Source organism: Bidens hawaiensis, unplaced genomic scaffold, assembly GCF_021521415.1.
Source record: "Bidens hawaiensis isolate Kalapana, Puna unplaced genomic scaffold, B.hawaiensis_p1.1 tig00005028_1, whole genome shotgun sequence".
Lineage (NCBI taxonomy): Eukaryota > Viridiplantae > Streptophyta > Magnoliopsida > Asterales > Asteraceae > Bidens > Bidens hawaiensis.
In genome coordinates this window covers 487,693-500,231 of record NW_027491319.1, presented here as the reverse complement: position 1 = coordinate 500,231, position 12,539 = coordinate 487,693, and positions in this window count along the sequence as shown.

Sequence of the window (12,539 nt, the reverse complement as noted above, 5' to 3'; positions counted from 1 at the left end):
ACTCACCAACCCCGTGTTGACACTTTTAGTATGTTATTCTCAGGTAGCCGAGGCGGGCGCGCGGTATAGGATCATGCATTATCTGAAACGCTTTTGTTTATGCAAACTATTTAAAACTGTTATCATTGGGTTTAAGTTGTCCTGCGTGACGCAACATTTATTTTATGGTTTTTACGCTTCCGCATTTAATTACTCGTAAACGTTTTTATGGTTTGATTATAATTAATGAATCCGATCCTGTTAGTTCACACCCTCTGACGGTAAAACTCCGTTAGTGGATTTTGAGGGTGTGACAGTCAGGATCTACCCCCGTAACACCAGCGTTTCGCAGGACGTGGTCTTGCACTTTCCACGACTGAGACCTGGAAGCCACAGATGCATATGCGGAGACATCCTCAGCCGAGAAAATTCCTAAGCCTCCGCGACGCATAGGGAAGGAAGCCAACCTCCAGTGGAGGTCCCCAAAATGTGGTCCTCCACACACAACAATATCTTCAATTGCCCCCGCAGGCCCGCATCAAAGATGGACACAGCCTCTTTGACATGTTCAGGTTGACAGGTCCGGAGCCCAAACACTAACTTAGCAACCCCCATGCACGAGCGTAACAAAAGGAGCTCACTTTGGGGGTCCCTCAGGTCCGGCAGGCGTTTCATAAGTTCAACCGCCCTCAAAGCTCTTTTAGTTGCCAAAGACCGAATAAACCCTGCATCCCGACTAACCGCTCTCCCCAAGAATTTAACTCCCATCGCAAGCCTGCTAATCTCTCCAGGGAATAAACCCGACACTTTCTTCGAATCATCACATGACGGCCAAAAAACCTCTGTTTTTCGAATATTAAGCCTAAGCCCTAGAGACGCCCCCTCTGAGCGAATAATGCCCAACGCTCTAGCGACCTCCTCAGCCTTACCAATAATAGTTCCATTGTCTAAATACCAAGCATGGAAGGGCAAGGGACAGGTCCCCTGCACCCTAAGGATGAGCGGATGAAGGACCAACGCAAAAAGAAGAGGGCCAAGGGGGTCCCCTTGCTGCACCCCAGTAAAAGCCCCGATATGACTATCCCCCAAATAAACGGGCGGGGCGGGCATATAAAAACTGGACCCATGGGAAGATGGATGGATATATGCAGCTAACTTCCCTGAGAAGGGTCGTCCGATCCACCTCGTTGAAGGCGTTAGAAAAATCAACAGTGAGCATAGCCAGGCACCCGTCAGAATGAAACGCGCTCAAAAATCTGGTAGCACTATGCAATACCGCTTCTGCCCCATTAGGGATCCCAACCCCGAATTGGAAATCCCCTAGATAAGCAGCAACCTTTTTCCCTATTTTACTCATAGCGAATTTCGACACCAGTCTTCTCCAAATGGCCCCTACTGCGATGGGTCTAATTCCATTGTCAGACTTCAACGGGGGGTCAACGGTGCCGAAGCAATGAACTCCGCTAGAACTTTTGGACAAAGCCCCTCAAGCCACAAGTTGACAACATCAGTGATGGCCTTTAAGAGCCCGGAAGCGGTCGGAGACCCCTGGCCAAAGAAAGCGTCTAAAATATGTTGGGCCCGCAAACCATCCCTCCCACAAGATGTACCTTTCGGGAAGGTTTTAATACATTCCAACACACAATCACCGTCCACCTGCAAGGCTGGTTCCGATGGCACGACGGAGGGCATGGTCGGGGGGTCCACCACAGGATGTTTATCAATCAATGCTATCAAAGTGTAACACCCCGCAACCGCAGCGGAAACGTAAACGGGATGCGACAGACACCTCTAATATCAACCACATTGTTTATAAAGAAAACTGAATGCATTAATATACTTCAAAATTACATTATCTCGTATTTCATTACCGTCTAGGTGATACACGCATCATACAATACGGTACACAATTCTATTTGTTATAATGTATCCTAACATCCTGCACGCAAATCTTACACACATCAAGCACTTAGCACGTAAGCAATCAGTTCATCTTAATTGTACCTGAAAAGCATGTGAGAAAACGGGTCAACTACGAATAGTTGGTGAGTTTCACAATTTGAATAAACCATGATAAATCCATATCATAATATAATATTATCTGGGGACACTGTTAACCCAGTACACTTCCAATAACCTCTGGGGACACTGTTAACCCAGAACACTTCCAATAATCTCTGGGGACACTGTTAACCCAGAACACTTCCAATAACCTCTGGGGACACTGTTAACCCAGAACACTTCCAATAATCTCTGGGGACACTGTTAACCCAGAACACTTCCAATAACCTCTGGGGACACTGTTAACCTAGAACACTTCCAATGACATCTGGGGACACTGTTAACCCAGAACACTGTTGCGGGACCTTACAATATTAACAACTCAGACAATTATCATCTTAGTACATTTCCGTACGATTCCCGTACAATAAACAATATATATAAATCCACGCAAATCCATGCGTTCAGTAAAATTCACGCAAATCCATGCGTTCAGTATGTACTTAAATATTTCAGTAGTAACATGCTTCCGCCCCGGGAAAACATTTAAAACAATTCAGAAAAAGGGGCTCGTGAAACTCACCTTAGCACATGCAAGCAGGTAACAACAATCAATATCAGTTAACCCGTCCAATCTGTAATATGATCCCTACGATCATTACTATACACCCAATATTAATATAACTTTAATCGTATCAACCGGTACATCTGGGGACACTGTTAACCCAGCACTGTACCCGTTCTGGGGGCAAGGTTAACCCAGAAACACTTTTCCGGACTCAGATTGTGATGTCGTTTAGAGTTCAACAGTCAAATCTTCTAATAGTTTGTTTTCCCCGTTTTGCGTGCCTAGCACGGTTATCAAATTTTATGTTTCAAAATGAGTTTGGTCACACACGACCCGAAATCGTTGTTGACTGATAATTTAATTAAAGTTGTGAAATTAGAGCTCGGTTTAGACGCCCCGATTGGCCGCGGGACCCGTTTCCGTATTTGGCGTACGGGAAACTGTTAAATCGGTTAAAAATACCCACATCATCCGAATTATTTTCGGATGATTCATTTTTACTTGTTTAACTCAATTATATGAAAATATTTCATTTTTATGGTTTTTATACACCAGTCAGCTCGCTTAAGCGAACTTCACCGGTTTACGCGTTTTAACTTTAAAAGTTTGATAATAAACACGATTAATCATCCGTTTACTCTCGGATCTTGAAATTTTGCAAAAATCACTTTTTAACAGTGGGGAATTTTATAAAAATATTTCCAGAATTTATTCTTATATTTAAAATTTATTTATCTATTTTTAAACACCATTTAAACACTAAATATGTCGTAAATACCAAACGATCTTAGAAAAATCCCAAATTTTTCCTGGATGTCCCCTGCCATCCACATAGTCCCCTGTAATGTTTCCAGAACCAAAATCTTCTTTTACATGCCCTTTTTACTAAAACCAAGCTAGAAATCCCTAGAACTCGTTTAACCGAAAATCCTACTTAGACTTCTCCAACGGACCTCAAATTTTGTGTGTGACTTATACATGATATGAAAAGCTTATCTGAAATTTTCCAGAATTTTTCATGATATTTAACTATTTTTCACCATTTTTGGCCAAAACCGAGCATTAAATTCACCAAATATTCATCTTTTATCCAAAAATTACCAAAAATTCACAGAAATCATATTTTCATGTGTTTAACACCTCTGTAAAATTTCATGACCTAACTCTAAACGACCAACAATCTGTCGAAAAACACATACACCGACATAAACCGAATATACCTTTCGTTTTCCGCCACTACAAGCTACAAACTCGTCTTTCCGCCTTATCTATCACTAAACACAGAGCCTACAAACAACATACCACAATACCAAGCAAGTTACACTCACGATCAAGCCATTTCTTTCATGGTTTCGGTTATGATTCAAAAACAAAGATTTAAACCGTAAAAATTCGTTCTTGGTTCGTTTAACCCCTTTCTTGGACCAAGATCCCTTGTATAACCCGTATACATCACTTGATCATGCAAGAATCGGTTTTCATCTTTGAAACCTCATTTTCTTGCAAATAAACTCAAGAAACGAAGATGGAAATGTGATTAACTCGCTTATTTACCTTGTTTTCTTGCTAAAAACTCTCGGTTTTGGATCATGATCTTGAGAGGATTGGAGATTGTTGGATGAGTTTGTGTGAAAAAAGAAAATGAAGTGGGTTTGTGGGGGTGGAGGTCCGATCGGTCTCTTGGAGGGGTGGGGTGGGACCCACCTCTTCATTTTAGGCCACATGTTTGGATTCTCGTAATCCGGATAATGTTTTGGATAATCTGGTTCAGTTCGTTTTTCGGTTAAACGTTTAATTCGGCTTAAAACGAGGCCAAGACGGTTGTTATTCGGCAAAAAAATGAAATTTATATAAAACCGATTTAAAAACTTAAACCATGACATTTATTAACTTAAAACGTCATATTATTAGTTATTACGCATCTTTTTCGGCTTGATCGATCGTCTCTTGCTCGGTTTGGTATTAAAGGTTTCGTTTAACGTACCGACGTACTATTAAATCGAAATCCTTTTTCTGTGCTTTAATCCACTTATCCCGAAGCTTTAATACTTCGTAACATCACTAAATCATATATCTCGTCTATAATTGAACCCTCGATCCATTCGGGTTTCAATAACTATCGATCGTTTGATCGCATATTCAATACGGTGAATTATATATTCACGTTCAATCAATACAATGAACCATGTATTCTCGTATAATTACCATGGTAACTCATGTACCCGACATTACATATGACGTAACTAACGTCTACCGGTTAGGGTATACCTGGTTTCGTCGGAATCGTTACATTCTCCCCCCGTTAAGAAATTTCGTCCTCGAAATTTTACACGCCCACTATCTCCTTTCGAGAGAAAGGTGGGGGGTTTTTCCTTCAGAATTCACCCTCGCGTTACCAAGTATAATCTGGTCCTCGCTGTGAATTCCACTTAATCTTAATTAATAAAGCTTGGTATGTCCAAACTGTTTAGTTTTCCCGTCTACTATCTCTACGGAATTAGTTATGATATCAAGCATGTCTTCTATGAGTACCTCTATTACTAGTCTTTCGTTGCCTCATCGCTTAGGCACTTTTCAATCCGTATACATGGCAAAATATCCTGTATAGTACTTAGCCCCTAGAGTACTTTAATCGATAAACTAAATGACCAACTATGGAGATAGTTCTCATGGGGTCCAATTTATTAAGAAGCTATTTTCGGTTTTGCCAAACCTCATATCACCTTTCTCTAAGGTGATGCCTTAAAATGCTTTGTCACCTCTATTCTGGGACAATGGTTTCCTTTGAACGTTGGCATAAACCCTTTGCCAATCACGCGCTGCTTTCAACTTGTCTTAAATATTATAAATCCGATTGGTTGTTTCTCGAATCAATTCAAATTTTATGTCCTGACTGACGCCCATTTTCAATTTAACAAATTGGTGATAATTACTTCACCCATAAAAAGCTTCAAGCTCTCGATGCTTCCTTCCCCGCCTTCCAATAATGGAAGTAGGATGACTATTTTGATCTGAGATAATTGAAAATGGCACTCCACGACGAGATACCATTTCACCATCAGGAATTTGGGCAAGAATTCATTGTAATTTATTCCCACTATCATTGGCGAATTTTCTGTCGTTGTGGCGTTCCCTAGGGTTTTCGGTGTGCAGCCTTATCTCTTGCATAACTCAATATTCACCAACACACGTGGCCATATCTTTGTCCAAACTCGAACATTAATAAAAATCCTTTCAGATATCCGTATCATCAATAGTCAAATCCGATCCCGGATGTATGGGTTATTTCGATCTATGCGCTTCGTCAATGATTAATTCACGAAGGTCAAGGAGGGTCGGGATCCAAACCCGATTTTTGAAGTAGAGAATTTAGTCCACGCGCTGTTCGAAATTCTTCTCATTGCCGTAAAGTTCCTCCTTTTCCAATTGTTCCTTCTGATCAAATATGTGCTGCAAACTTTTATGATCGGTGAAGATGGTGCACTTCGTATCGTAGAGACAATGTCTCCACATTTTAAGTGCGTAGATAACCGCTCCCAGTTCTAAGTCGTGAGTAGTGTAATTTTACTCGTGTACTTTTAACTGTCGGAAAGCATAGGCTATAACCTTAATATACTGCGTCAACACGCATCCTAATCCTTTACGCGATGCGTCACAATATGCGACAAAACCATCGTCTCCATCGGGGAGACTTAAAATCGGCGCTTGGAACAATTTTAATGGTTTCTATCTTATTTGGATCTTTGTGAAATCTTTGTTGCTTTACAACATAATCAAGGGATTATGCCTTCTTTATTCAAAATCACATTTTGAAAACTTCGCGTATAGCTCTTCTTGTTTTAACACTTCCACAATTTTCCTTAATCGTCGTTCGTGCTCTTCTTTACGTTGCGAATATATCAAAATATCATCAATGAATGCTATGACAAATTTGTCAAAGTAAGGTTTACAGACTCGATTCATGAGTTCCATGAATACTGCCTGCGCATTTGTTAACCCGAACGGCATGAATAAGAATTCATAATGGCCGTAGCGAGTCCGCAACGCTGTTGCTGCAACGTCCTCCTCTTGGATTTTTCATTTGGTGATAACTATATATAAAATCAATTTTCTAAAGATAAATCGCTCTTTGCAGTTGGTTAAACAGATCATTTACTTCGAAGAAGTGAATACCTATTCTTGATCGTCACTTTATTCAATTCTCCCTAATCAACACATATCCTAACACTTCCGTCCTTTATTTCCCAAATAACACTGGTGCACCCCATGGTGACTAACTAGGTCGTATAAAACCTTTATCCAATAATTCTTGCATTTTAGTTGGCGCAAGTCGGTAAGATGCTTTTGCAACAGGGCCAGCTTGAGGTATTAAATTGATTCCGAATTTGACATGTCGGGTTGGCGGTAATCCAGGAAGTTCTTCTGGGAAAACTTGTGGAAATCCGCGTACCACCGGAATATCTTCTGTATGTTTTCTTTTAAATACTTTGGCAAACGCGTTTGTTAAATACACCACGTCTTCTTGTCGTAAATACTATAACATCTCCAAATGAGATTAGAGTGGTAACATAATACCGTACACTTTTCTCTGTATCTAATCGCTTCATCGTCCGAAGAAGAGCTTCTAATCATCTTCTTTTCATAATTGATTTCAGCTTCATGTCGAGTTAGCCAGTCCATGTTAACTATTACGTCAAACTTCTTAACTTTACTGGTCGTAGGTCAATAAGGAAAGGTTAATCGTTCAGAATAATAGGACAATTCCGAACAATTTAGTTAACCATTAGGGGTTTACCGTTAGCGATTCTACAGTATAGGGTTCTATAGTTTCACTAATCGGTATCTTTCCAAATGATAGGAGGTTAACAGGAGCTAACTTCTATCGACGACCGTAAAAATATCGCTGAAGTCTATTGATTTAAAACTACAACGTACTTAATACCACTTTTGGATCATGACTTGCTTTATTTGAATTACTCCCAAAAGCACGGCTCCTTGCTTGATCAGAGGTTGATGCTTGTCATGAGGTTCATCTTCCAACAACACCTTGGTTCAACTTTGGGCAATTTCTCTTGAAACATTCTGTACTGCCACATTCCTAACAAGTACAACTGTTTGGCATAATTTGATTTCTTTGGATGGATTGTTATTGAAGTTGTTGGGTTCGGAGTGGTTGTACACGAATGGGTTGGGGTTAAGGTTCACATGGCTTCACTTGGTTCTACAATTGTGGCATTACGTCCATCTTTACTACACCTGTGGCCTACTATAACTCGACATTCTTCTTCCTGCCGATAACCATATTTTCCACATTTAGGGAAGGACCCTTTATGCAGTTCATGTTTTCACACCAGAACCAGTCTTAGTATAATTCTGGGTTGTAGGACTTACCTACTTATTCAAAGGCCTATCTTGCACTATGCCTTTATCACTTCTCTTCTTTAACACCCGACGTCTCACCTAACGTCCTTCCAGTCCGCTTCCCATAGAGTTAAATATATCGATGCTGGCTTGTGACACAACCCTTCCAAAGGTTGTATATTTTACCGGATTGACTATACTCCTTATCGATGGAGTTAGTCCCCAATATAGCGCTCACTTCGCTTAGTTTCAGGGGTAATTAGCCATGTTACCAGACATGAAAATTCCTTCAAACTATTAGCTTGTTCTAAGTAATCAGCACGCAACATTTCTATTTTTTTATAGCTCAGTTCCCAATCCCTGAACTTAATTTCTCGAATAAAAGTGCTCTAGCACAAGAATTTTAAATTCCGACCATGTCCTCTGAGCAATAATTTTCTAACAATTATTTTGTACCATCGTGTTCCATCACGATACAATATAATCTACCAACATATCTGTAGCATACATCACTACACAATGTTCTAGACTCTTACCAATATCCTTAACCATTTCGATCTTTTCTATCTACTCGTTAATCTATTTCTCCATTTATCATCAGTACCCTATTAATAATTTCCTTAACACAATCAACAGACATATCCTTCATACCGGATCTAATTCATTACGACTACTATTCATGTTTAGTTTATAACTAATACTTGTAGTCATAATAGTATTCGGTGGAACATTATCACTTTTAGTAATACCACCAAGAATTGAAATATTCATATTCATGTGATTGTTCGATCTACAATCTTGCGATCACATTTGTATCAACACTAGCAGTGATCTGTGATACGACATTCGGTATCATCATCTGCTATCTTTGAGCAATCAACTGAATCATATCAATCTCCATCATTGGAGTTACTCTTTTTATGTCATTCTGCCGTACTCATCCCGTACGCAGTAATCAATATTAATCTCACCGTTTAACTCGTTACCAGCTCAATCATAACAACAGGTATACATACACACCAAATATTATCATACATATTACACATACCAGTATCTAGTATATATATGTCCCACAAATATGATCTCACATGGACTTAACCTGAAGTCGGTTAACGTTCAAATATGTTTCATAATCCTTGTCACCAACCGACATATAGATCTTTCTCAACAAGGTTAATGTTTAATATATTTGATTTCAATATCCTTCTGCATGTCAGCATAACCGATACATGCTCACCGTGAGCACCAAACGATTGCGTACCACGGAGTTATAATATCCGTGTCTATTCGTATTTCCGGTATACGCGGTATACCACCTACGAACGAATAACCAATTATGCTATAATGATTCCAACACCTCTTTGTGTATGGGTAATCATTCTATTCGAGCATACATGGGCGTAGGCATCTAACGGATATAAGGATAACATAGGGAGTTGCAAGGTTCAAGGTAATCGCGCAACATGGGTTGCCTTCGAATATTATTAATTACTATTATGGGAATCTCTATCACTTGCTCAGTCAATGTCCTCAGGCGTTCTAGGTTCGTTGAAATCGGTAATTCTCGATCTGGAGGTGGTATGACTCATATGTTTAAGAGTGAGAAATACACACATATATATATATATATTTCAATATATTATTTTATTTTATTTTATTTATTTACTCCTTTACCTTAATGGAATAAGAATGGGTTCAGGTACAGGTCCATCCGTACATGAGGGTCGTGGTTCGGGTGGACATAGGGGGTTATTAGGATATACGGTACCGGTGTTGGTAGGGTAAGGAACTTATCAATTTTGGTTGGGAGTGACGGTTACTAGATATTTCTGGTTAATGTCAAACGGGAGATCTAACTTGGTACTATCATAAATATGACCCGATAAGTCAGACTCATCATCAACCGATGCTCTTAGAAATTTCAGCATCCTCGGTACTTTTATTATTTCATCCCCCGGTTCCTTATCCGGGTCCCATTTCTCAATACATGTACCCACAAGATATGTACATGTATAGCCAGGCACCCGTCAGAATGAAACGCGCTCAAAAATCTGGTAGCACTATGCAATACCGCTTCTGCCCCATTAGGGATCCCAACCCCGAATTGGAAATCCCCTAGATAAGCAGCAACCTTTTTCCCTATTTTACTCATAGCGAATTTCGACACCAATCTTCTCCAAATGGCCCCCACTGCGATGGGTCTAATTCCATTGTCAGACTTCAACAGGGGGGACAACGGTGCCGAAGCAATGAACTCCGCTAGAACTTTTGGACAAAGCCCCCCAAGCCACAAGTTGACAACATCAGTGATGGCCTTTAAGAGCCCGGAAGCGGTCGGAGACCCCTGGCCACAGAAAGCGTCTAAAATATGTTGGGCCCGCAAACCATCCCTCCCACAAGATGTGCCTTTCGGGAAGGTTTTAATACATTCCAACACACAATCACCGTCCACCTGCAAGGCTGGTTCCGATGGCACGACGGAGGGCATGGTCGGGGGGTCCACCACAGGATGTTTATCAATCAATGCTATCAAAGTATCCCCCCCGGCAGGCGCGACCCTGGATGAACACAGGACTTTGATCGCCGCTGTGTAATGGCTGTCCGCTACCTTCCGGAGGCACTGCTTGATATTGCCCCCTCCCTCTTCTTTATGTTGGCAATCCCACATCACTGGAAGTTCAAGGAGCGGTAGCACCAACTCTTCTAAACCTGCCCCATCTTTCCAAACAGCCAAAGCCCGCATAATGGAGCTACATTGAAGCGATTTCCTGTTACCGGACATTCGTTCTTGCCTAGTAGCCGGTTTGACAACACGTAACGTGCAACGAGGCAACAACAAAAGTTTAACCCAAGCCTCAATAGACCTCGGGGCATCCATCACTTTACGGAGCCCCCTGACAAAGCCTGGGCAAAAGCCATGCGACACGCGGGCGGGATACTCTTGACAGTGGCAATAGGAATCGCGAGGACGCGTTCAAGGAGAGCGACATCTACCACAAACGTCTCAGACTGACCACTCCCAAGTTCCACCTGCGAATCGCGGGGTTGAGGGATCCCACAATAAAATCAAAGTCGCCTCCTGCACGTGGGGTGCATTTAACAACTTCTTTTCCGTGCAGACAAGGCCTATTCAAGGCATGCAGGGCCATGCACTCCCCGCATAACCAGTTCTTAAGCAAGCGCAAGGTTTCGAAAACGTCATTGCAGAGTTCCAAGTCCGAAGCAAGACGCTCCTTTAACTGATCTCTTATTTCCTTTACATTGAAGTGATCCCGCTGAAAATGCATGAGTAACCTAGAGTACCCCTTGTATCCCGGGATAACATCTTTGCAAACATGAAAATTTTTAAAGGGGCAACGCCAAATCCCCGTGCCCGAGTTAGGCCCGGGCTCTCCACCACATGCCCTCATAAATCACTTAAGAAATTAAAACTTTTTTTATTTTTGGAAACAAAGAAAATTAAAATAAAATTTGGTGTTGGCATTTAATCAAACACCTGGCGGGCATTACTAGCGAAACCTCCAAACTAATGTCATTCAAAACAAATCGCCCAGAAAATGAAATGCTAGAAGACCAAATAAGCAAAAACCGAGAATGAGTGATGACGGTGGCAAAATAATTGTGGAGCAGTGAGGTGAAGATGGGGGGGGGGGGGGTAACGGCAGTGGCGGTGGTGGGTGAGAGGCGAAGACTGAAAGGGAGGGTTACGGTGGGGCTGTGAGGCGGAGATGAAGGTGGTGGGTTAGGGTGGTGGGTAATGGAGGTGGTGGCAGGAAGTTTTTAAAAACTAAATAATTGGTATCTTAAAAACAAATTGCTCAGTGTTGCATCGCCACTACCGTAGATAGCTTAAGAAATTGAAATTGTAGAAGTATATCATGTCACACGCCCCTCAACTTGGCCTTGTTTACTCACAGAAACAATCAATACCATAACAATGGTGACCTACATAGCTCCTCTCTAAACCACATTATATTAACCCAAATTTCCCAAATTATAGTATGACTTAGGGTCTGTTTGGTATGGGGTAGAATGAACGAGGGAATGAAATGGACAAATGAATGGAATGAACAAAGGAATGAAATGAATCATTACTATTCCATTATCTTGTTTGGTTACCACATAGGAATAAAATGAATCGTCACTTTATTAAATTTTTTTAATTAAATAGTAAACTATTCAATTATAATATTTTTTATCAATTAATAAAACGGTTATAAGATAATGCGATATAGTAATAAAAGTATAATAACAATTATAATTTAATAAAATTTATACTATAATAAAATAATAATGATGATGATAAATAGCAATAATAATAGTAGGAGTAATAATAATAACAAAAATAGTAATTATTTTTATTATTAATTATTATTATTATTGATCATTTTTCATTTTTATATATGAAAGAGTTTGCATTCCCTAGGAATGATTCATTCCATTAATGAATGGTAACCAAACATGTTTTCTCTCATTCCTTTAGAATGAGTTATTTCATTCCAACTCTCATTACTTCATACCAAACACTACCTAAGTTTGAACAAAAAAACTCATGACAATTTTGTTTTATCATGACTTTAACAAGTCAGTTAAACTCATGACTTTAAAAAAACCAATAAGTAAAAAATAA